The 27751-nt window shown below is 43.4% G+C and overlaps 1 long non-coding RNA gene across 1 annotated transcript; it reads left to right on the forward strand.

The window, feature by feature from the left end:
* Positions 1 to 24658: 24658 nt before the first annotated feature.
* Positions 24659 to 26949, forward strand: LOC138854418 (uncharacterized). The gene is made up of 2 exons (XR_011393619.1): positions 24659 to 24700; positions 24894 to 26949. It is a non-coding gene; the product is annotated as an uncharacterized lncRNA (long non-coding RNA).
* Positions 26950 to 27751: the final 802 nt, after the last annotated feature.

A 27751-nucleotide genomic window follows, 5' to 3' on the forward strand; every position in this document is an offset into this window, starting at 1 on the left:
CCCACACCAGTCCACTAATACCCAGGTACCTATTTTACTGATGGGTGAACATATACAACCGGTGTAAAATAACGCCCCAATGTCCCGTAGCTGGATCGTTAGCGCACTCAGCTCACAGTCTGAGGTCCGGAGTTCGAATCTCCTCCGGTACGAACGGAAAACATTATAATAATAACATCTTTATTTACTACAAGTACATGTACATAGCATACAGGCCTAGTTGACACCAATGACATACTACTATATAGAAAGCCGCTTGTTATGCTGAGCATATCGGTCAAATTAGGGACGTGTTTCCATAAGACACCTGCTGTCCCTGTCCCTGTTCACCCATCAGTTTAAAATGGGTACCTGGGTGTTAGTGGACTAGTGTGGGTCGCATCCTGGGGTGACAAGATTTGAGATCCTCAATGGAAATAAGACAGACAGTCCTTGATGACGCACTGACATTCTTGAATTATCCTGGGTGGTTAAACTAGGATAACGAAATGTTCTCTTAATTTAACCCGGGAGGCAGGGTTCAATACGGTGTAAGCTGTAAGCGGCCCTACAACCCAACAACAACAAGACGCTGTCAACACTCTTGTGTGTCTCGTACTATTTAAGGGACTTAATTCAAAGTTTATTCTCTATAAGGATTACAATGCTGAGTTTACAGAAATTTGGTTATTGTGTGGTTTACATGTAGTAAAATAATGATTACAGAGTGTACCACTATTATTATTATTATAATCAAGGGGGAAGTGCTAAACCCGGAGGATTATACAGCGCCTGGGGGGGGATGTGGAAGGCATTCAGGCTTAATTCGGGGAACTGGAGCACAGATCCAATTCCCTAAATCAAGAGCCCCTCACCAACATCAAGGAACCTTCCTTGAGGGGAGTGTACCACTAGAACACCTAGCATGGCTAGGCATTACAGTGTACCACTAGAACACCTAGCATGGCTAGGCATTACAGAGTGTACCACTAGAACACCTAGCATGGCTAGGCATTACAGTGTACCACTAGAACACCTAGCATGGCTAGGCATTACAGAGTGTACCACTAGAACACCTAGCATGGCTAGGCATTACAGTGTACCACTAGAACACCTAGCATGGCTAGGCATTACAGAGTGTACCACTAGAACACCTAGCATGGCTAGGCATTTCGGGCAGACTTAGTTTTATTCTTAATTGTAAAATATTACAAATTATGAGGTAAGTTGGTATTATGGCTAAGTGACTAAATACTAGTTTGTGAGTTTAGCAATGTGAATGCTTTTGTTTTGGCACAGTACATAGTTTCAGTATTGGAGTATCATAGGATTCATTATTTTAAGATTGAGGTTAATATTTCTGTTTATGGTCAAATGGGTGAGTGAGTGCGCCAGCCTTCGTCGGGTGTATGTCATCCATGTTGTCTCCTCCACCCCTACAGCTGGTGCAAACAAGCATAGGAGAGCAATCGAGAAAATGAATGAAGAACTAAACAGAACTGCCAGGTGGGAGAAGAAATGGAGAATCACAACCAACCCTGACAAAGTCCTCATCAGCACTATCGGGTGCTTACCATCAACCATAGAAGAAAAAGGGGGCATTTCCATCAGAGGTACCCGTATTGCTATAAGGAATCCAAACAAGATCCTAGGATACGAGATCGGCAGATTACTCAACTCTACAACCCACATAACCAAAAAAGTAAACCTAGCGAAAGCCCGCCTTGGCCAACTTTATCGATTCAAAGCAGCTCCTCCCCACATCAAACTACACCTGTACAAGATGATGATCAGACCTCTGCTGGAATACCCCTGTGTACCCATGTCGCTCACAACCAAAACCAACATGCTAAAACTCCAAAGAGTCCAAAACAAAGCCCTCCGCTTCATCACGAACACCAGACTCGGAGACAGAATCAGATTAGAGGACCTACACATACAACAGAGAATCCCTGCAATCAATGTCCGATTAGACAAACTTACTAAGAGACAACTATATGACATGCAGGAACTCTACGTGCCTGACAGAGAGAATCCCCCCCAACCAGTGAACACAACCGACTGTACCATCACCACCCCTCCCCACAGATCCCAAAGAATGACCCTCCAACAAAGAGTTCAACGCTTTATCCACAAGGAGAACTTCCCTCGACCCAAAATCTTAAGCGACCTCCCCGCAGACGAAGAATGGATACTACTGGAACCATTTTATGTCCAGTAACATGGACTAGTGCTCCCCATCTCCGGGTGACCCACTTCTAACAACCAACACCTCACCTACTACTACAATACACCTACTACTACAATACATGCACCTACTACTACAATACATGCACCAACTACTACAATACATGCACCTACTACTACAATACATGCACCTACTACTACAATACATGCACCTACTACTACAATACATGCACCTACTACTACAATACATGCACCTACTACTACAATACATGCACCTACTACTACAATACATGCACCTACTACTACAATACATGCACCTACTACTACATGCACCTACTACTACAATACATGCACCTACTACTACAATACATGCACCTACTACTACATGCACCTACTACTACAATACATGCACCTACTACAATACACCAACTACTACAATACATGCACCTACTACTACAATACATGCACCTACTACTACAATACACCAACTACTACAATACATGCACCTACTACTACAATACATGCACCTACTACTACATGCACCTACTACTACAATACATGCACCTACTACTACAATACATGCACCTACTACTACAATACATGCACCTACTACTACAATACATGCACCTACTACAACAATACATGCACCTACTACTACAATACATGCACCAACTACTACAATACATGCACCTACTACTACAATACATGCACCTACTACTACCTACTACTACAATACATGCACCTACTACTACAATACATGCACCTACTACTACAATACATGCACCTACTACTAAAATACATGCTACTACATGCACCTACTACAACAATACATGCACCTACTACTACATGCACCTACTACTACAATACATGCACCTACTACAACAATACATGCACCTACTACTACAATACATGCACCTACTACTACAATACATGCACCAACTACTACAATACATACAATACTACTAACAATACATGCACCTACTACACAATACATGCACCTACACAATACTGCACCAACTACTACAATACATGCACCTACTACAATACATGCACCTACTACTACAATACATGCACCTACTACTACAATACATGCACCTACTACTACAATACATGCACCTACTACAATACATGCACCTACTACTACATGCACCTACTACTACAATACATGCACCTACTACTACATGCACCTACTACTACAATACATGCACCTACTACTACAATACATGCACCTACTACTACAATACATGCACCTACTACTACAATACATGCACCTACTACTACAATACATGCACCTACTACTACAATACATGCACCAACTACTACAATACATGCACCTACTACTACAATACATGCACCTACTACTACAATACATGCACCTACTACTACAATACATGCACCTACTACTACAATACATGCACCTACTACTACAATACATGCACCTACTACTACAATACATGCACCTACTACTACAATAAAACCAATCATGCACCTACTACTACAATACATGCACCTACTACTACAATACATGCACCTACTACTACAATACATGCACCTACTACTACAATACATGCACCTACTACTACAATACATGCACCTACTACTACAATACATGCACCTACTACTACAATACATGCACCTACTACTACAATACATGCACCTACTACTACAATACATGCACCTACTACTACAATACATGCACCTACTACTACAATACATGCACCTACTACTACAATACATGCACCTACTACTACAATACATGCACCAACTACAACAATACATGCACCAACTACTACAATACAACAATACATGCACCTACTACTACAATACATGCACCTACTACTACAATACATGCACCTACTACTACAATACATGCACCTACTACTACAATACATGCACCTACTACTACAATACATGCACCTACTACTACAATACATGCACCTACTACTACAATACATGCACCTACTACTACAATACATGCACCTACTACTACAATACATGCACCTACTACTACAATACATGCACCTACTACTACAATACATGCACCTACTACTACAATACATGCACCTACTACTACAATACATGCACCTACTACTACAATACATGCACCTACTACTACATGCACCTACTACTACATGCACCTACTACTACAATACATGCACCTACTACTACATGAAAAAACTAATACAATACATGCACCTACTACTACAATACATGCACCTACTACTACAATACATGCACCTACTACTACAATACATGCACCTACTACTACAATACATGCACCTACTACTACAATACATGCACCTACTACAACAATACATGCACCTACTACTACAATACATGCACCTACTACTACAATACATGCACCTACTACTACAATACATGCACCTACTACTACAATACATGCACCTACTACTACAATACATGCACCTACTACTACAATACATGCACCTACTACTACAATACATGCACCTACTACTACAATACATGCACCTACTACTACATGCACCTACTACTACAATACATGCACCTACTACTACAATACATGCACCTACTACTACAATACATGCACCTACTACTACAATACATGCACCTACTACTACAATACATGCACCTACTACTACAATACATGCACCTACTACTACAATACATGCACCTACTACTACAATACAGCAGGACACCACCACAGTCACTGCCTTGCCGGCCGACTCCAGGTGAGCTACCAACCTCCATCGAATGCCCGGCAACCGTCGCCTGCATCTGCGCCCTTCTGACCAACCACTTGCGAAAAAAAAGCAAACAATTGTACGCAGTATGCATCCTTCCAATTCAATGACGCACTGGTATAATAACAATATAGCATTGTGAAATTGATGGGCAGGAGGTATAACCTACTCCTAAAACCAACCTCTTTATAAATTACTCAATATGCACACACATTCAAATTACACCAAAGTGGATAGGCCACTACCCTATTATAACCCCACCTACCCCTCCTCCCTCCCCAACCCTTCCCAAATTCCATCCTTACCCATCATTCTTCCCCCCTCCCCTCTTACCAAAGCTCTGGTCAGAACCTCAAACCTCTTCGTCGGGTGTGGACGTCTCTCTTGCCTGAGTATCAGTGACAAATTTCCCCCGTTCTTACTGGGACGCTTGTCCTCATCTCTTTTGCCCGCCTGGCACTCTACAGGAGGGGCACCTGGCACTCTACAGGAGGGGCACCTGGCACTCTACAGGAGGGGCACCTGGCACTCTACAGGAGGGGCACCTAGCACTCTACAGGAGGGGCACCTGGCACTCTACAGGAGGGGCACCTGGCACTCTACAGGAGGGGCACCTGGCACTCTACAGGAGGGGCACCTGGCACTCTACAGGATGGGCACCTGGCACTCTACAGGAGGGGCACCTGGCACTCTACAGGAGGGGCACCTGGCACTCTACAAGAGGGGCACCTGGCACTACAGGAGGGGCACCTGGCACTCTACAGGAGGGGCACCTGGCACCCTACACGAGGGGCACCTGGCACTCTACAGGAGGGGCACCTGGCACTCTACAGGAGGGGCACCTGGCACTCTACAGGAGGGGCACCTGGCACTCTACAGGAGGGGCACCTGGCACCCTACAGGAGGGGCACCTGGCACTCTACAGGAGGGGCACCTGGCACTACAGGAGGGGCACCTGGCACTACAGGAGGGGCACCTGGCACTATAGGAGGGGCACCTGGCACTCTACAGGAGGGGCACCTGGCACTCTACAGGAGGGGCACCTGTACATCGGCTTACTTTTAGCCAGCTCCATTTTTTTCCGCTCTGTGGATAATACTTTAACGGTCTTTGGTGGGAAGCTGGTTACTGAACTCAGGTGGGAGTGTAGGCGTCCCTCTGTTGGGGCTTGGCAAGGGCGTCCCTCTGTTGGGGCTTGGCAAGGGCGTCCCTCTGTTGGGGCTTGGCAAGGGCGTCCCTCTCTGTTGGGGCTTGGCAAGGGCGTCCCTCTGCTGGGGCTTGGCAAGGGCGTCCCTCTGTTGGGGCTTGGCAAGGGCGTCCCTCTATTGGGGGTTGGCAAGGGCATCCCTCTCTGTTGGGGCTTGGCAAGGGCGTCCACCGGATGTAATTGGAAACTTCAAGTTTCTATCTCAAAGGAACTTTTGTTCCTTTTCTTTCATGGTGGCCCGGTGGCCTGGTGGCTAAAGCTCCCACTTAAGATAAGATAAGATAAGATTTCGTTCGGATTTTTAACCCTGGAGGGTTAGCCACCCAGGATAACCCAAGAAAGTCAGTGCGTCATCGAGGACTGTCTAACTTATTTCCATTGGGGTCCTTAATCTTGTCCCCCAGGATGCGACCCACACCAGTCGACTAACACCCAGGTCTCTATTTGCTGCTAGGTGAACAGGACAACAGGTGTAAAGAAACGTGTCAAAATGTTTCCACCCACCGGGAATCAAACCCGGGCTTCACACACGGAGGGCCCGGGTTCGATTCCCGGCGGGTGGAAACATTTTGACACGTTTCCTTACACCTGTTGTCCTGTTCACCTAGCAGCAAATAGGTACCTGGGTGTTAGTCGACTGGTGTGGGTCTCATCCTGGGGGACAAGATTAAGGACCCCAATGGAAATAAGTTAGACAGTCCTCGATGACGCACTGACTTTCTTGGGTTATCCTGGGTGGCTAACCCTCAGGGGTTAAAAATCCGAACGAAATCTTATCTTCTCTCTTATCACCCAGCCTTGGGCAACAAATCTTCCTGGTACTTGGTCATGATTATGACCAGATCTAGTTCATTACCTTTGTAACTTGCTCAGCTATCAAAACTTTGGAGTCCAGTCCCTGGACCAATTATGTACCTCTGTAATCTTTTGACTACCGCCCACAGGATGGGTATGGGGTGTATAATAAACATATTAAACTAAAACTACCATCGAGAAGTCAGGCTCGGTACGGCGTATGCTGTCAGTGGCCCTGATAACCTCAACCCCAACAAGAAAATAACATTCATCACTGAACCAACACAGCAAGATATCTCTTGCACTCATCAGGAGAATAAACTGCCTGTATCATGCAAGTATCCAGAAGTACCAAAAATAGTGTCAGGGGATACTCTCTGTATTAGGGTTGTGGTAGGTAAAGCTCTCGCTTCACACGGTGAGTGTATGGGTTCGATTCCCAGCCAGGGTAGAAACATTGAGCGGTTTCTTTACACCTGTTGTCTTTGTTCACCCATAAGTACAGTGGGTACCTAGGAGTTAGTCGATTGGTGTGGGTCGCATTCAGGGACACTGACCTAATTTGCGGGAAATGCTGTGCATAACAAGCGGCTTTCTATATACTAGTAGCATGTCACTGATGTCAGCTAGGCCTGTATACCTTGTACATGTACTTGTAGTAAATAAAGATATTATTATTACCTAAAATCTTAGCAATAGAAACCAGTATGTATACACAAATGGAGCTAACTCCACTACATAACCTGTTCTTGTTGGAGTCCCACAGAGGAGTGTGCTGGGCCCATTTCTCTTTCTCATTTACATCAGTGACCTACCAAACGAATCTAAACTCCTTAAACCCATTTTATGTCTTTTCTCACCCAAATCCAATCATACTAACAGACACTGTAAATGCCATCCTACTAAAAATATCTACTTGGATGGCAGCCAACAAACTTACTCTCAGTAAAGACAAAACCTACTTCATACTATTTGGAAACAGAGCTTCAAATGTACAGCTGAACATATTGATAAATGGTTCACCCATTTCTAGACTCACAGAGGGCAAATTTCTACAACTTCACCTTGACTGCAGTGTCAAATTTCAGACACACATACAGCAAATATCCAAAGAAGTCTCAAAAACAGTAGGCATCCTTTCAAAGATAAGGTTCTATGTACCCTAATCAGCTCTTCTTGTTCTGTACCTCTCTCTCATTTACCCTTACCTCACCTATGGTATTTGTGCATGGGGCTCAACCGCAGGAAGTCACCTCAGATGTTTAATAACTCAAGAAAAAACTGCAGTATGATTGATTACTAACTCCTGGAGTTTACCTGGAGAGAGTTCCGGGGGTCAACGCCCCAGCGGCCCGGTCTGTGACCAGGCCTCCTGGTGGATCAGAGCCTGATCAACCAGGCTGTTACTGTTGGCTGCACGCAAACCAACGTACGAGCCACAGCCCGGCTGATCAGGAACCGACTTTAGGTGCTTGTCCAGTGCCAGCTTGAAGACTGCCAGGGGTCTGTTGGTAATCCCCCTTATGTATGCTGGGAGGCAGTTGAACAGTCTCGGGCCCCTGACACTTATTGTATGGTCTCTTAACGTGCTAGTGACACCCCTGCTTTTCATTGGGGGGATGTTGCATCGTCTGCCAAGTCTTTTGCTTTCGTAGTGAGTGATTTTCGTGTGCAAGTTCGGTACTAGTCCCTCTAGGATTTTCCAGGTGTATATAAGTAAGTAAGTAAGTAAGTTTATTCAGGTATACACAAATACAGTTACATAGAATTATCATACATAGTAGCATATGTATAGAGAACCTAGGATAACCCAAAAAAGTCAGACAGAATGACTTATTTCCCGCCTGCATTCCAGGGAATACAGGTTCAGGAACCTCAAGCGCTCCCAGTAATTGAGGTGTTTTATCTCCGTTATGCACGCCGTGAAGGTTCTCTGTACATTTTCTAGGTCAGCAATTTCACCTGCCTTGAAAGGTGCTGTTAGTGTGCAGCAATATTCCAGCCTAGATAGAACAAGTGACCTGAAGAGTGTCATCATGGGCTTGGCATCCCTCGTTTTGAAGGTTCTCATTATCCATCCTGTCATTTTTCTAGCAGATGCGATTGATACAATGTTATGGTCCTTGAAGGTGAGATCCTCCGACATGATCACTCCCAGGTCTTTGACGTTGGTGTTTCGCTCTATTTTGTGGCCAGAATTTGTTTTGTACTCTGATGAAGATTTAATTTCCTCGTGTTTACCATATCTGAGTAATTGAAATTTCTCATCGTTGAACTTCATATTGTTTTCTGCAGCCCACTGAAAGATTTGGTTGATGTCCGCCTGGAGTCTTGCAGTGTCTGCAATGGAAGACACTGTCATGCAGATTCGGGTGTCATCTGCAAAGGAAGACACGGTGCTGTGGCTGACATCCTTGTCTATGTCAGATATGAGGATGAGGAACAAGATGGGAGCGAGTACTGTGCCTTGTGGAACAGAGCTTTTCACAGTGCCTGCCTCGGACTTTACTCTGTTGACTACTACTCTCTGTGTTCTGTTAGTGAGGAAATTATAGATCCATCGACCGACTTTTCCTGTTATTCCTTTAGCACGCATTTTGTGCGCTATTACGCCATGGTCACACTTGTCGAAGGCTTTTGCAAAGTCTGTATATATTACATCTGCATTCTTTTTGTCTTCTAGTGCATCTAGGACCTTGTCGTAGTGATCCAATAGTTGAGACAGACAGGAGCGACCTGTTCTAAACCCATGTTGCCCTGGGTTGTGTAACTGATGGGTTTCTAGATGGGTGGTGATCTTGCTTCTTAGGACCCTTTCAAAGATTTTTATGATATGGGATGTTAGTGCTATCGGTCTGTAGTTCTTTGCTGTTGCTTTACTGCCCCCTTTGTGGAGTGGGGCTATGTTTGTTGTTTTTAGTAACTGTGGGACGACCCCCGTGTCCATGCTCCCTCTCCATAGGATGGTAAAGTCTCGTGATAGGGGCTTCTTGCAGTTCTTGATGAACACAGAGTTCCATGAGTCTGGCCCTGGGGCAGAGTGCATGGGCATGTCATTTATCGCCTGTTCGAAGTCATTTGGCATCAGGATAACATCAGATAGGCTTGTGTTAACCAAATTCTGTGGCTCTCATAAAAAATTCATTTTGATCTTCGACTCTCAGTCTGGTTAGTGGCTTGCTAAAAACTGAGTCATATTGGGACTTGAGTAGCTCACTCATTTCCTTGCTGTCATCTGTGTAGGACCCATCTTGTTTAAGTAAGGACCCAATACTGGACATTGTTCTTGACTTTGATTTGGCATAGGAGAAGAAATACTTTGGGTTTCTTTCGATTTCATTTATGGCTTTTAGTTCTTCCCGCGATTCCTGACTCCTATAAGATTCCTTTAGCTTAAGTTCGATGTTTGCTATTTCTCTGACCAGTGTCTCCCTATGCATTTCAGATAGATTGACCTCTTTTAGCCGCTCTGTTATTCTTTTCCGTCGCCTGTAAAGGGAGCGCCTGTCTCTTTCTATTTTACATCTACTCCTCCTTTTTCTTAGACGAATAAGTCTTGTGCATACATCGAGTGCCACCAAGTTAATCTGTTCTAGGCATAAGTTGGGGTCTGTGTTGCTTAGTATATCTTCCCAGCTTATATTGGTTAGGACTTGGTTTACTTGGTCCCACTTTATGTTTTTGTTATTGAAGTTGAATTTGGTGAATGCTCCCACGTGACTAATCTCATTTTGTCGGTCTGGGGCTCCGGGCATACATGTCTGAACCTCAATTATGTTGTGATCTGAGTATATTGTTTTTGATGTGGTGACATTTCTTATCAGATCATCATTGTTAGTGAAGATGAGGTCTAGTGTATTCTCCATTCTAGTAGGCTCTATTATTTGCTGGTTTAAATTGAATTTTGTGCAGAGATTTAAAAGCTCGTGTGAGTGTGAGTGCTTTACCCAAATTGGGCCTGATCTTCCCTTCCTTTGATTGAACTTGATTGCCTCCCATTTCCCTAAGTACTGTATAATTCCAACGGGCTTACCGCTCTTCCCATGACTATAGTAATGTACATGGCTGTCTTTCCTAATAACATGATTTAGAGTCATCTCTTGGATTTAGTTAGTATCTTCACAGCATAGTTGTATGCTAATCTTGCTGTTGGTATCCAGACTATTACTATGCCTCCCACGGTGTTTGTCACAGACTTGCTCTCAAAATTCAGATCTTTGATTCATCCTCATGGCATTCATAATCAATGTTGACTATTTTGTATCTTAGTTTAGCACTTTCCCTAATGATAATTTATGACTGTTATAGAGAATTGTATTATTGTGTATTGTTATTGTGTGTGTAAAAACACAAAACTCAGACAATTTTTTATTACAGTATTAAATTATAAAATATTTAAAAATGTTACACAGGACTAGATCATTTTACTACATACAACTAATAAACAATAGAACTTTGGTATTGTGAGCCACCAGAAGTAAAAAAAAAAAAATTATTATTCAGCTTTGAAAGGTACATATACAGTACAATATGGCAAAATATTGCTTCTATTAGTAATAAATATACAATTGTATTTTTTTTTAAACGCATGGCCATCTCTCACTATTCACTTATTCAAAACCTGTCTTGCCAGAAGTGTGCTGACATCACAATTCAAATGAGCCTATAAACTGCAATGTCCTGACCTCTCCAGAGTGTAGGTGCCTGGATAACCTGGTTCCCTGAATCCCTTCATATTACCTTGCTCACACAACTGAATAATGGATTTCTAAAATGTTTTCTATAGGTACAAAATGGACATAGTAAGGAAGGTCCTTACATTGAGCAAAATGATAAATGTTCTATTTTTAAACTAGTTCATGGCACTCCTTTGTGTACATTATGAAGAGACTTTAAGTAATTCTTAAATATTATATTTTCTGCCAAAACTATCATTTTTCATGAACCAAACATCAGCCATCATCAGGTTACGATTGAAGATTATCAAATTTTTGCGGAGTCTGCAAATGGAAAACTCAATAGCCCTGCAGGTAGCAATAACCTGGCTAATCACAGTTACTAGGGAAGAAAATCTCTCAAAGCCCATCGCAAGACACTTATTTTTTTTCCCCCATATTTAAAACCCAGCTTAATTGAAATCTTCTAAAACACAGCCTATATATGCATACTACACTCTAAAAAACACTCATATATTTTGGTCTTCAATTTTCACTAATAGCAAGTATTTTATATCAATACAGGTACAATTGTAGAGTCAATACTGTACCTAATAGTCACTGTTGACTTCCATGAAAATACACTATCTTCAGACAATGGCAAACTTCCTCTCATGCACAAAATTTGTAAGCTAAATATTGTGTTATACATCCTAAGCCGAAACATTTTTACATGTATTACACTAATAAATTTTGTTTCAATCCAGTTTAGAACATTCACTGTATACCTAATATTTTTTTTTCAACAAACCGGCCATATCCCACCAAAGCAGGGTGGCCCAAAAAGAAAAACAAAAATTTTTCTTTTTACATTTAGTATTTTATACAGGTGAATGGGTTACTAGCCCCTTGCTATGCCTAATATATCAGGTGTAAATCAATCCATTTGGATTTATATGAAATTTTTACTTGATTTTAAAATTTCCGTGCACACAAATATTAAATATTTATAACTTAATAAATTAATGCACATTGTGTGTATGTTATAACCCCATTGCTAAAAAATTATTATTATTATTATTATAATCAAAAAGAAGCGCTAAGCCACAAGGGCTATGCAGTGCTGCAGGGTAGGGAAGGAAGCGAGAGTATTGGGCGGTAGAAGGGGGGAGGGATGATCAGTAAGTTACAGAAAACAGAGGGGCAGGGGATAGTGCAGGGGTAGAGGGCAGCAAGAGATTGAGGTAGAAAGGGCTGAAGGTATCAGAATTTGTGAAGTCAGTCAGTTGTTGTCAAAAAGTCAATGAGAGAGTTCGGATGAAAGGTGGGTCCATCAGCGAGAAGGGAAGGTAAAGAGAGAGCAGCGGAGCGAAGATGACGTTGGAGGTATATTCTATGTGCTCGTTGATAAAGTGGGCAGTCTAATAGAATGTGGCTAACCGTTAATGGAACCTGACAATTCTCACAGAGAGAAGCAGGGCGCCTCTCCATGAGATAACCATGAGTAAGACGAGTATGGCCAATGCGAAGACGGGAGAGAGTAGTCTCCCAACCTCAACACTGGTGACAAGAAGACGGCCAGTAACCTACACTCGGTTTAATAGATTGAAGTTTGTTACCAAGCAGGGTAGACCAACGTTGTTGCCAACGGGTGTGAAGGTGGGTAGCTATTGCAGCAAAATAGTCCGTAAATGGAACACCTGTATATGAAACTGGTAGGTCATGTACTGCTGACCGCACAGCAGTGTCTGCCTGTTCATTGCCCTGTATGTCAACATGACCAGGGACCCAACAAAAAACAATATCTTTATGCTTGGAAGAGATGCGGCGTAGCCAAAGTTGGATACGGAAGACTAAGGGGTGAGGTGTATCAAATTTCTGTATAGCCTGTAAAGCACTAAGGGAGTCTGAGACAACCACAAATGATGACACAGGCATAGATGCAATACGGATAAGTGCTGCAAGAATGGCATACAATTCAGCAGTAAAGATACTAGCCCTCGTACGACGCTGTCCGGAAACACTGCTGCGAATCCTACGCCGTCAGAAGACTTAGAGCCATCTGTGTACACTGCAATGGCATGAAAATGAGAGTGGAAGTGGTCAAGATAAATAGAGCGGGAAGCTACCGTAGACAGTTGGGCTTTTGAGCAAGGGAGTGAGAAAGAACAGACTCGAACAGCTGGAACTTCCCAGGGGGGTAGGGAAAAGGGAGATGCTACATGAACATAGAGAGGTGGTAATTGAAGAGAAGACAAGAGCGAATGTAGGCGAAAAGAGAAGGGACGGAGCAAACAGGGGCGGTGAACAAATAAAGAATGTCTACTAATATTGGTGACCATTCTATAAATGGAAGGATTGCAGAGATCACGAGAGCGTACATAGTAGCGAAGGCAATGGGCATCACGGCGATCGGATAAGGATGGAATGCTCGCTTCTGCATAGAGGCTCTCAACAGGGGAAGAGCGAAAAGCACCAAGGCATAAACGTAAACCTTGGTGATGAATGGGGTTAAGGCTAGAGAGAGTAGTAGGAGAGGCCGCTGAATAGATCTGGTCACCATAATCAAGTTTCGATAAAATGAGGGCAGAATGTAGGCGAAGGAGAGTTCGATGATCAGCTCCCCATGAAAGATGAGCATGGGTTTTAAGAAGGTTCAGCCGGCTGTGACAAGTTGCCTTCAGAGAGGTAATGTGTGGTTTCCAGGATAACCTACGGTCAAAGAGGAGGCCTAGAAACCTGACTGTATCACATTCAGGGATACGGGAGCCATAGAGGTACAAAGGATGATCGGAGATGACAGAGCATCTAGTGAAAGTAATTTGGTAAGTTTTGGTACTGGAAAATTTAAACCTATGTGTGGTGGCCCAATTGGAAACACGGTCTACCGCATGTTGGAAAGAAACTGTAATGAGGTGACAGTCAGCGCCTGCACATGCAATAGCAAAGACATCAACACAGAGTGATGACCAAATATTGGATGGAAGACTAGAGGCCAAATCATTTATAGCAAGGAGAAAAAGTGTTGTGCTGAGAACACACCCCTGGGGGACACTTTCAGCTTGGATAAAGTCCAGGGAGAGCACATTATTAACCCGAACACGGAAATGTCTGTCAGTTAAAAAGTTCTTAAGGAAGGATGGTAGATTGCCTCAAAGGCCTAAGGAGTGGGCTTGGGCCAAAATATTATACCTCCAAGTTGTGTCATATGCCTTCTCAAGGTCAAAAAATATGGCAATAACTGAGTGGTTATTCGCAAAGGCAATACGAACATATGCATCCAAGCGTAGTAAGGGGTCTATAGTAGAACGGCCTTTACGAAAGCCATATTGACAAGTGGAGAGACTGTTGTGTGTCTCTAAATACCACACTAAACGTCTATTTACCCGGCGTTCCATCACTTTGCAAACTGCACTGGTAAGAGCAATGGGACGATAGTGGGAGGCTTCATGTCCCGTAGTACCCGGTTTGCGGAAAGAGAGAACAATGGCAGATTTCCACAGCTGTGGAAGAACTCCCTGTGACCAAATAAGATTGAAAAGGCATAATAGGACTGCAAGGGCTGACTGATGTAAATGTTGTAGCATACGAATATGAATGTCGTCGGGCCCAGCTGCCGATGATCGGCAAGCTGAGAGTGTTGCCTCCAGTTCCTGAAGTGTAAAAGGCACATTATACTGTTCTTCTCTGAGAGAAGAAAAGTCCAAGGGTGCTAACTCTCTGGCAGACTTTGAGGAAAGAAACGAGGGGCATAGATGGAGCCCCTGAGAAATACGGACCAGATGATTGCCAATTTCATTGGCAACATCTAGTGGGTTTGCTATATCAACACCGGCAACCCGCAGAACAGGAGCCGGGTCAGGAAAATATTTACCACTCAGTTTTCGTACTTTTTTTCAGACTGCACTCATAGAGGAAGCAGAGGTGATGGTGGAGACATAATCTCGCCAGCAAGTGTGTTTATCATCACGGATGACACGGCGAGCGATCGCATGCTTCTGTTTAAAATCAAGAAGTCTCTCCGTGGTTCTATTGTACCGGTACCTGCCCCACGCAGCGCGTTTCAAACATACTGCACAAGCACAAGACCACCAAGGCATGCATTTCTGAGAATGCCTGCCCGAAGTTTGAGGTATAGAATGAGAAGCTGCGGTTAAAATGGAGGACGAGAAAAGGTGTAAAAGCTCATCAATGGAGGACGAAGAAGGAACATCACTAAAAACAGTTAGCTGTCAGTAAAGGTTCCAATTTGCCTGATCAAATTGCCAGCGTGGGTTACGAAGAGGTGGTGAATATGAAGGGGAAGTAAGAATGATTGGGAAATGATCGCTTTCATGTAAATCCGGGAGAACAGACCAGGTGAAGTCTAATGCAGTGGAAGAAGAGCAGACTGAGATCGATGCAAGAGAGAGTATGAGTCCAAAGATCAAAATGGGTGTGAGTACCTGTATTTAAAACATGGACGGGGTGGGTAGCAAGAAAAGCCTGTAACTGAATGCCACGGGAATCACAGTGAGACCCCCCCCCAGAGGAAATGATGGGCATTAAAATCGCCAAGTAACAGAAGTGGTGGCGGTAATGATGAAACAAGAAAGGCAATATCTGGGATAGATAATGCCCGAGAAGGAGAGAGATACAAAGAACAGAGTGTATACCACCTATGCAAGTGGATACGGGCTGCTGTGTAATGCAGCGAAGTACGAACAAATAGCTGATGGTATGGAATATCAGTGCGTAGAAGAAGGGCACTTTCATTAACCCCTTGACTGTTTCCGACGTATAAATACGTCTTACGAGCCAATGTTTCTGACGTATTTATACGCATAAATTCTAGCAGCTTCAAATCAAGCAGGAGAAAGCTGGTAGGCCCACATGTGAGAGAATGGGTCTCCATGGTCAGTGTGCACCATATAAAAAAAATCGGGGAGCCAGTGGTGCATTGTGGGAATGCCATTTCAGTTGTCCTTTTTCAGCATGTCTAGCGGTAAGAAATATGTGATTCCCCAGCAAATCTGGGATTCTTCTCTTCCCAAGTGATGCTCTAACACAGATGGAAGTGTCAGTGAAGATCAATTTCATGATTTGGAGGAGTTTGAGACCAAAAGCAATGGAGGAGGAGGAGGAGGGGGAGGAAGGGAGGAAGAGGAGGAGGAGGAGAAGGAGGAGGAGGAGGGGAGGAAGAGGAGGAGGAGGAGGAGAAGAGGAGGAGGAGGAGGAGGAGGAAGAAGAAGATGTAATAATATTGTTCCCTTGAAGCAAGAAAAAAAAAAGTCCACCCCATGACAGTGACAAGATAAGGGGAGATAAGATCTGATAAGAGCTGACTTTGATGAGCGTAAACGAGGGTAGAGCTGATAAGGAAATATTATATGACCATCGCCCTCCCTTTGTTTTTGCTGGTACACAAACATTTCTGTCTGTCTATTTGTGTGTCTGTCAAGCTCCCTGTCTGTCCATCTAGCTCTCTGTCTCAGAGAGAGCCACAAGACTGTGTCATCACGTTTACTCACATCTTCAAGCAGAGTATAGCACTTTGTCTGGATTTCTTGGGTTATCCTAGGTAATTTACACTATGTATACTTGTATTTATGTGTACCTGTGAGACAGAGATAGGCAGACAGATAGAAAGAGAGACAGATTGAAAGATATAGAATGAGGGAGAAAGATAATTAGATAGAATGGAGGAGGGGAAGCAGCATCCGACCCCATTGTTTTGACAGGCGGGAGGGGGAGTGAGTAATGAGACAATATGTCACTTTGACAGCTGCCGACTTCTGACTCAAAACAATTATAAGCAACACACTCGCACACAAGACAAGGAGGAGGAGGAGGAGAAGGAGGAGGAGGAGAAGGAGGAGGAGAAGGAGGAGGAGGAGGAGGAGGAGAAGGAGGAGGAGAAGGAGAAGGAGGAGGAGAAGGAGGAGGAGGAGGAGGAGGAGGAGGAGGAGGAGGAGGAGGAGGAGGAGGAGGAGGAGGAGGAGGAGGAGGAGGAGGAGAAGGAGAAGGAGGAGAAGGAGGAGGAGAAGGAGGAGGAGGAGAAGGAGGAGGAGGAGAAGGAGGAGGAGGATGATTGTTTGTTTGTTTTTGTAAACAAGTTTTGTAAACAATATATAGATAATTATGTTTGTGTGCTTATTGTGTTGTATACAACGAGTGTATATATATGTACATTGCACCTTACTTTGGTCTCACAGGCCACATAAGTTATGTGAAAAAATAAAATAGTGAAAAAAACAAAAAACCTTCAATTACAAGTAAACTTAAGTTTACCGGGTGAGCGGCAGTCGCTGCTGTTGCCATACGCGGCTCATTTTCTGCAAACTTCACGGCTCTATATCTCGGTAAGTACCGATGGCAAAATTTTTTTTTTTTGGACTAAAACACTCAGAAAAATAATCTTAACATTTTCATAAGAAAAAATAATTTTTTTTTTTTGAATATTTGGCGACATAGAATGACAGTTTCAGAGAGGGGCCTGAAACAGTCAAAGGGTTAAAGGTCCCATCAGGAAAAGGGTCTGAAGAATACAATAAATTATAGCCTGAGATAGGATAGATAACGGCAGAGTGTAATTTTGGTTCCTGTAAGCAAACACCAACAGGGAAAAACTGGGAGAGCAACATCTGAAGCTCACCCCGATTACCCCTGAGGCCGTGAATATTCCACTGTAAATAGGCCATGATTGGCAACGATAAAGATACCTGAAATCCGCAGGTAAGGGTACCTACGGACTAGATGGGTTAGAAAAGTCCACATACGGTGGCAAGGGAAAACGTTCAAGTAGCGAAGGAACGGTGCGCTGTGAAGAAAGGAGTTGAGCAGATGGAGAAGAGGAAAGAGAAGGAACAGAGGGTGGATCAGTGTCCATTGATGGTTTGGTCTCTGCAATATATTCAGAGATTGCTTCAAGTGTTTCGGAGTTCAGAGACTTTGTATGGGAGACAATATTGGAGATGGAAGGAGGAGGAGTTTGAGTAAAGATCGGAGCTGTAATGAACTGTACCAAGGTGGGGGGAGGCAAAAGGGTGGAGGGAACTGGAGAAGTGTGGGAGGGAACAGAAGAGGCAGAAACCTGGGACGTGGCAGAAGAGGAAGAAACGTGGCTGGGGACAGGGGAGGAAGGCACAGTACGAGGAGGAGGATGAACCTCCACACGTGTAAAAGAGCCAGTGAAAGGGAAAGACTCAGGTACAGAGACCGGGAAGGTAAAATGTGGAGGTGGATGAAGAGAAGGAGGGGTTAAAGGAGATTTTTTGGGCCTCTTGAGAAGTAGAGGGATGATTGGGAGGAGGTGTCGTACGAGGTCTTGTCGATACCGGGGTTTGTGAGGGAGGACACGAAGAAGTGAGGACAGATTGAGGAGTTGAAGTAGGGACGTCTGAGCCCAGGACAGCAAAAGAATTAGATACAGGAGTGACTATGGGACTGGCAACCACAGAGGAGGCTACAGAAGATGTGACCCCAGAAGTGGGGGGACGCTTTGAAACACGAGAATAAGAAACACGGGGCAGTCTCCCTTGGAGGCGGAGATGAGAAACCGCCATAGCATAAGGGAGACCTTCTGCCTCTTTGAGGCAACGAATTTCCCGCTCATTTAAGTAGACTTGGCAACGGCGAGAGTTCGAAGGGTGAGCCTCATGACAATTGAGGCAAGAGGGAGTTCGACTGCAAGACGTATTAGAATGGTCATCGGCACCACAGACTGGGCATTCGGCTATAGATCTGCAATATTTTACTGGGTGGCCAAATCGCCAGCAATTCCTACACTGTTGCAGTGTAGGAATCACCTTCCAAACTTGTAACCAATGTCCTGCTACATAAACAGAGGATGGGAGTTCACGGCTGTCAAAAGTTAAACGAGCCACATTGCAAGGGTATCGTCTTCGCCCGCGGGCAGGAAGAACATAAGTGTCTACCTTGAGAATTGGGAGATCTTGGAGTTCCAGCTGTTCGAGAATGTCAGTGCCACATGTCTGGAAATTCTGTTGGGCTATGGTATGGGGCAGAATAACAGTACCACTACAAGAATTGAGGGAATGATGTTTTTCAATAGTGATAGGAATAGTATCGATATGTAAAGGAAGAGAAAGATCATGAGCTTGAGTAGAATTCTGGACTGTGATGATGCACGTACCACTCTTAAAAGCATGAAAGGAAATATCTCTACCAACGTGGCGTAGGAGCACTTTGCCAATACTATGGTCGGAAAGATAGGCAGTAGAAGAAGTCAGTCTTAATGTAAAGAATTTAGTCCATTGTGTGGTCTGAAACTGAGTGTGGAGAGGGAGTGCATGACGTGTCGGTCTTTTCCGAGTAGAAAGGGAAGGTAACGAAGTAACATCATTAGGAGATTGTTGTTGACGTTTAGAAGTGGGACCAGAGTCGGTCCGACGTGGGACGGGCTGGCGATTCGAAAATCGCCGCACTGTAGAGGGAGAAGCCAGAAGCATAGTCAAAGGAGAGCGGAGGTCAGACAAATCGAAGGAGTCAGTGGAAGCCCCAGTACCTGAAGCGGGTGAGGAAACAGCACCAGCAAGAGGTACAGGGACCTTAGGAATGTCCGAAGAGTGGCCAAAAGATGAGGCGACGTCAGAACGGGGTGCAGTAACAATAAGGGGCCCAGGGGTAGCGGGGTCATGGATTGGGTACTCCATGGTTAGGTTACTTTTTTCTTTTTGTTTTTAAGAAAAAAAAAGAAAAGAAAAGAAAAGAAAAATAAAAAAAAAGAATAAAAACGGGGGGGACCGGGGAGAGATAGTTCCTAAGAGGAATGAAAGGGCCAGAAATCTCCCTCCGCGCCCAAGAAGACCTCAGCACCGCAAGTAGCGCAGATGCAGCATGGAAGCCGTGCCATACCCTATCCATCATGCTAGTAAACCAGCAATCCGGGATAGCAACCTCACATCTGCCGAGCTACCTCGGTGGACAAAAGAGAGGGCAGCCGGATATCCGCCAGAAAGCATACCTCCTTCGGCCACCACCCCTGGAATCCGAAAGGTGGCTTCCAGAGATACACCAGTCGCCTGAAAGACACCCAAAGCCACCCTCCGGGATACCGGAGAGGGATTGGGACATCCCCAGGCGATCCAGATTCCACGGCAAACTACGCCACCACCAAGAACCTCAACGGAATGGGATGGACCCTGGTACCCTTTTCCCTACCCAGGAACTAGCACGCCTGTGGGAAAAATCCCAAAGGCCAAAAGGGAGGGGTGGAGAGGAGGAGGAGGAGGAAAGGAAAAAGGGGAAGATGGGTTAGGGAAGGGGGGATTGGGGGGTAATTAGGTTCGGTCTAAGGAAGGAGACCGACAGGTCTAATTCCTCAGACCAAGAGCCTCTTCACCACGCCAAGGAGCCCCCCTTGAAGAGGCATTGCTAAAAAAGACTAGACAAAAAATCATGTACAATAAAAAAAAAATTACGTATTTCCACACCGACTAATGTTATAAAATATTACATCATCAGTTAGCAACGAGTAATGCAATGTTACTTAAATATGTCTAAACCCTACAATTATAACAAAAAGATTAGGTGATGAAAGATTGGATATCAGATTGGAGGGAGAGAGTATGGAGGAGGTGAATGTATTCAGATATTTGGGAGTGGACGTGTCAGTGGATGGGTCTATGAAAGATGAGGTGAATCATAGAATTGATGAGGGCAAAAGGGTGAGTGGTGCACTTAGGAGTCTGTGGAGACAAAGAACTTTGTCCTTGGAGGCAAAGAGGGGAATGTATGAGAGTATAGTTTTACCAACGCTCTTATATGGGTGTGAAGCATGGGTGATGAATGTTGCAGCGAGGAGAAGGCTGGAGGCAGTGGAGATGTCATGTCTGAGGGCAATGTGTGGTGTGAATATAATGCAGAGAATTCGTAGTTTGGAAGTTAGGAGGAGGTGCGGGATTAGCAAAACTGTTGCCCAGAGGGCTGAGGAAGGGTTGTTGAGGTGGTTCGGACATGTAGAGAGAATGGAGCGAAACAGAGTGATTTCAAGAGTGTATCAGTCTGTAGTGGAAGGAAGGCGGGGTAGGGGTCGGCCTAGGAAAGGTTGGAGAGAGGGGGTAAAGGAGGTTTTGTGTGTGAGGGGCTTGGACTTCCAGCAGGCATGTGTGAGCGTGTTTGATAGGAGTGAATGGAGACAAATGGTTTTTAATACTTGACGTGCTGTTGGAGTGTGAGCAAAGTAACATTTATGAAGGGATTCAGGGAAACTGGCAGGCCGGACTTGAGTCCTGGAGATGGGAAGTACAGTGCCTGCACTCTGAAGGAGGGGTGTTAATGTTGCAGTTTAAAAACTGTAATGTAAAGCACCCTTCTGGCAAGACAGTGGGAATCGGCCAGTGTGATGATAAAAAAAAAATAATATTAAGTACATTTTCTTGTAAGAGGCCACACTCAAATTTCATTTCATTTGTATACGTACATTCTTTCTTATGAATAATATTTGAGACATGAGTGCAATAATTAAAGAGCTATGACCTCTGAAACACAAAAATGAGACTAAATATGAAGCAACATTTATTATATGGATACAAAAAAATACTATACCAGCACACTAAATTAAAACACCCACATCAAATGGTGTGGCTTGAAAAGGATACGGCAGTGATGATCCATCTTGAGAATGCAGCGGTTACACACCGAGCAATGATGTGTGCGAGGTGACTTCGGTGATATATATTTTTTACAAACACTTACTGCTTCACTGATTAAAATTCCCTGTAAATATACCTCCTTAGTTAAAAGAAAGATGCATGAGCAACTATAATTACTGCCCTTGAATTAGTTACATCCTCTATGTAAAAAAAAGTTATATTTATGGTTTTATATGCAGTAGTTACTGTATTTAATGACCGTTCATGCTGAGATACTTTATATGGGTTTCGTTACAAATGTAAACAGCTATAAAATGTAATATATTAAGTCTTTGGAATAAAATATTTGAATAAATCACTTGGTAAAAGATTAAAAAATTAACAGTTTTAAATAATCTAGATAATACACACAGGGAGTACTAATTATAATATACATAATAATATTTTTAGAAAGGTATAATTTTGGTGAAAGTATGAAAAATTTCCTATATGCATAAAATTTATAAAACTGTATTTTATAAATATGTGCTTCTGTCTCAGTGAGAGCCCTTTAGTATATTTATACCCATCACTGTTCTACTCTTGAGTGAGGTGCACAGGCACCTTCTTATATACCCATCACTGTTCTACTCTTGAGTGAGGTGCACAGGCACCTTCTTATATACCCATCACTGTTCTACTCTTGAGTGAGGTGCACAGGCACCTTCTTATATAGGAAACGGATAGAAAAATTATCCTGAGGGAGAGAAAAGTAAGACATGTACACTAGGGGGTGGCAGTCGAGCTGGGCACATGCTCCAGCTGGCACTTGTGTATCACAATAATAGGGCAACAATGTGTGACTATAGGTGAAGGAGGTTGAACTGGGCACAATGTTTAATTAAAGAGTATACCAGGGATAGGAGAGATAGGCATTAGGACAAGAACAGGTGTGGCACATTCCAGGTGGGCTCCTCAAGGTATCACACAGAAATACAATAAACATTACTATATCTTTTAAATATGAACCAAAGTCAAAACTTAACTTAGAAATATCCAACATAATATTAACCTCTCAACGGTCCAAACGTATACATGTATATACGTTCTTACCACTAGCACCCCAAACGTATTACCTGGAGTTTACCTGGAGAGAGTTCCGGGGGTCAATGCTCCCATAGCCCAGTCTGTGACCAGGCCTCATGGTGGATCAGAGCCTGATCAACCAGGCTGTTACTGCTGGCTGCACGCAATCCAACATATGAGCCACAGCCCGGCTGGTCAGGTACAGACTTTAGGTGCTTGTCCAGTGCCTGCTTGAAGACAGCCAGGTATCTATTGGTAACCCCCCTTATGTATGCTGGGAGGCAGTTGAACAGTCTCGAGCCCCTGACACTTATTGTATTGTCTCTTAACGTGCTAGTGACACCCTTGCTTTTCATTGGGGGATGTTGCAGCATCTGCCTAGTCTTTTGCTTTTGTTGTGAGTGATTTTCGTGTGCAAGTTCGGTACTAGTCCCTCTAAGATTTTCCAGATGTATATAATCATGTATCTCTCCCGCCTTAATTCCAGGGAGTACAGGTTCAGGAACTTCAAGCGCTCCCAGTAATTGAGATGTTTTATCTCCGTTATGCGCACCGTGAAGGTTCTCTGTACATTTTCTAGGTCAGCAATTTCACCTGCCTTGAAAGGTGCTGTTAGTGTGCAGCAATATTCCAGCCTAGATAGAACAAGCGACCTGAAGAGTGTCATCATGGGCTTGGCATTCCTAGTTTTGAAGGTTCTCATTATCCATCCTGTCATTTTTCTAGTAGATGCGATTTATACAATGTTATGGTCCTTGAAGGTGAGATCCTCCGACATGATCACTCCCAGGTCTCCCAGGTATATATATGTTTTATTTTTCCTGCCTCCAAATTTGGCATGATTGGCCTGAGATGCCTGGTCAGCATAGAATGGGTCTTAACACTCGGTATACACCATATTAAAAAAATCTGGGACCACTAGTACCTTGTGGGAGCACCAGTTAAACTGAGCGCCAGCTAGAGCAAACAATGCAGCAAACACCAAGGATTCACTGATGTAATGTCATATTAACACTCCCTTTTTAAGAGGAAAGTGATGTTAACCGCAAGTTTAAGGTCTGTCTATCTCTGTCTGTATCTGTCTATCTGTCTCTATCTGTCTGTCTCTCTTTATCCATCTCACAGGTACATACAAATACAATTATACATAGTGTAAATTACCTATGATAACCTAAAAAATCTGAAGTGCTATAATGTGCTTGTAGATATATTGCATAAGAATACCTGTTGGTTCACAGTGGCTCTCTCTGAGATAAAGAGAGAGACAAGCAGAGAGATGGAGAGAGACAAGCAGATAGAGAGACAAGACAGAGAGACAGATAATCAGTGACAGAGAAACCAGCTCTGCACCCTCGCTGGTGCCAATCAAATGTCATCCTTTATCTCATCTTATCTCTGCACCCTCGCTGGCACCCATCAAATGTCATGCTTATCTCATCTTATCACTGCCCTCCGATGCTTGTCACTGACACTTGTCTTATGGATTGCTTCAGGGTAACTTCTTCCTTTTTCCTTCTTCTATACTCCCGTGTATCCAAAACATTGCTGGGACCTATAAATACTTTGTATATACAGTGGAACGTCAAATTTTGAACATATCGCTTATTGAACTCCTCAAAAATCGACCGCTTTTTTCTAACTAACTTTGTCCCTATTATTGAACTCGCCCCTATTTTCGAACCACCAGGTACCGGACCTGTCCGCCAGCCCACTCTGTCCGCATCCTTGTGTAGGCGCCGTGAACCAGTCTGGCTTTGTTGATGCTGGAGTGAACACTAACCTGCGCTCTCATTCAAACATTTTTACAATTAATTCATTGTGTTTAGTGCTTGTAGGACTGTGAAATAAGCTACCATGGGCCCAAAAAAACTTGCTAGTGGTACCCCTGTGGTAAAGAAAGTGAGAAACACCATAGATGTGAAGAAGGAAATAATACAGAATTAGTATGAGAGTGGTGTGAAACAAGTTGACCAACATTTCTATCCTGGCAAAGAAAGAACAAATCAAGGAAGCTGATGTTGCGAAAGGTGTTAACATGCTAACCAAAAAAAGACCACAGACAATCGATCAGGTTGAGAAGTTGTTGCTGGAGTGGATCAAGGATAAAGAGATGGCAGGTGATAGTGTTTCAGAGACGATTATTTGTGAAAAGGCAAGGAAGTCGCATGCCGATCTGGTACAGAAAACTCCTGGAACCAGTACTGATAGTGAATTTAAGGCCAGCAGAGGCTGGTTTGACAGATTTAAGAAGCATAGAGGCATACACAATGTTGTAAGGCATGGTGAGGCAGCCAGTTCAAATGGGTGGTTGAGAAGTTTGTACAGGTGTTTAAGGTTCTTGACAGGCTAACTCTTTTGTTCTGTGCTAACGCTAGTGGTGATTTTTAAGTGAAGCTTTTACTTGTGTATCATTCAGAAAATCCCAGTGTGTTTAAGAAAAACAATGTCATAAAGAACAAGTTATGTGTCTTGTGGAAAGCAAATAAGGCATGGGTCACAAGGCAAATTTTCAGAGTGTGTCCATGAAGTGTTTGGCCCGTGTGAGAAAATACCTCCTAGACAATAATTTGCCACTCAAGTGCCTCCTGTTAATGAACAATGCTCCTGCTCATCCTCCAAACTTAGTAGATCTCTTGTCTAGGGACTTCAGTTTTATAACAGTGAAGTTCTTACCTCCTAACACCATTCCTCTCCTCTCCTCCAGCCCATGGACCAGCAGGTCATTTCTAACTTCAAAAAACTCTACACAAAAGCAGTGTTTGAAAAGTGCTTTTAAGTGACCACAGACACTAAGTTGACCTTAAGAGAGTTCTGGGGGAATCACTTCAAAATCTACAGCTCCATAAGCCTTTTAGGTAAGGCTTGGGAGGGAGTGACTTCCAGGACTTTGAACTCTGCTTGGAGACAATTGCGGCCAGATTGTGTCCAAAAGAGGGATTTTGAAGGGTTTGAGGCTGACCCTGACCCAGCTGACCCTCTGCCTGTTGTTGACTCTACTGTGGCATTGGGGAACACCCTGGGGCTGGAGGTGAGTGGCGAGGATGTGGAAGAGTTGGTGGAGGACTGTTACAAAACTCGTCTTCTTAACCTTCTCCAATGTTATGGTAGAGTGTTAAGGTAGCATTCTTATTGAACATATGGCCTGTTTACGGTTTTGCAACAATAACTTAAGAATTCACGATTACGAAACAAATAACTAAAACTTAAAATCTTTACTAGTAGAGTTTTAGCTTAATGTATGATATGTTATGATTAACATAAAATAAGGAGTTTAACTCTTACATTTCTCTTGGCATGTACCAGTACATTGACATGAATAAATGAACCTCTTGAGGTTGAGCTTTGTATTAAAATCACCAATAATATGCACCTATAAGGCTTATTAAGACCTAGCCACAAAGTAACTTACAATGCTTATAAAGACTTATCTGAACTATCAATTCAGAGTATACAAGAACTCGTAAGTGACAGACTTAGTCTCATTTCCATCCAACATGACTAGGTAGTAGGTTGGTAGACAGCAACCACCCAGGGAAGTACTACCGTCCTGCCAGATGACTGTGAAACAAAACCTGTAATTGTTTTGCATGATGGTAGGATTGCTGGTTTCTTTTTCTGTCTCATAAACACGCTAAGATAACAGGGATATCTTGCTACTCCTACTTACACTTTGGTCACACTTCACAGACACGCACATGCATATATATATATACATACATCTAGGTTTTTCTCCTTTTTCTAAATAGCTCTTGTTCTTTTTTATTTCTTCTATTGTCCATGGGGAAGTGGAAAAGAATCTTTCCTCCGTAAGCCATGCGTGTCGTATGAGGCGACTAAAATGCCGGGAGCAATGGGCTAGTAACCCCTTCTCCTGTATACAATTACTAAAAAAGAGAAGAAGAAAAACTTTATAAAACTGGGTTGCTTAAATGTGCGTGGATGTAGTGCGGATGACAAGAAACAGATGATTGCTGATGTTATGAATGAAAAGAAGTTGGATGTCCTGGCCCTAAGCGAAACAAAGCTGAAGGGGGTAGGAGAGTTTCAGTGGGGGGAAATAAATGGGATTAAATCTGGAGTATCTGAGAGAGTTAGAGCAAAGGAAGGGGTAGCAGTAATGTTAAATGATCAGTTATGGAAGGAGAAAAGAGAATATGAATGTGTAAATTCAAGAATTATGTGGATTAAAGTAAAGGTTGGATGCGAGAAGTGGGTCATAATAAGCGTGTATGCACCTGGAGAAGAGAGGAATGCAGAGGAGAGAGAGAGATTTTGGGAGATGTTAAGTGAATGTATAGGAGCCTTTGAACCAAGTGAGAGAGTAATTGTGGTAGGGGACTTGAATGCTAAAGTAGGAGAAACTTTTAGAGAGGGTGTGGTAGGTAAGTTTGGGGTGCCAGGTGTAAATGATAATGGGAGCCCTTTGATTGAACTTTGTATAGAAAGGGGTTTAGTTATAGGTAATACATATTTTAAGAAAAAGAGGATAAATAAGTATACACGATATGATGTAGGGCGAAATGACAGTAGTTTGTTGGATTATGT

The sequence above is a fragment of the Cherax quadricarinatus genome, chromosome 4 (genome assembly GCF_038502225.1).
Source record: "Cherax quadricarinatus isolate ZL_2023a chromosome 4, ASM3850222v1, whole genome shotgun sequence".
Lineage (NCBI taxonomy): Eukaryota > Metazoa > Arthropoda > Malacostraca > Decapoda > Parastacidae > Cherax > Cherax quadricarinatus.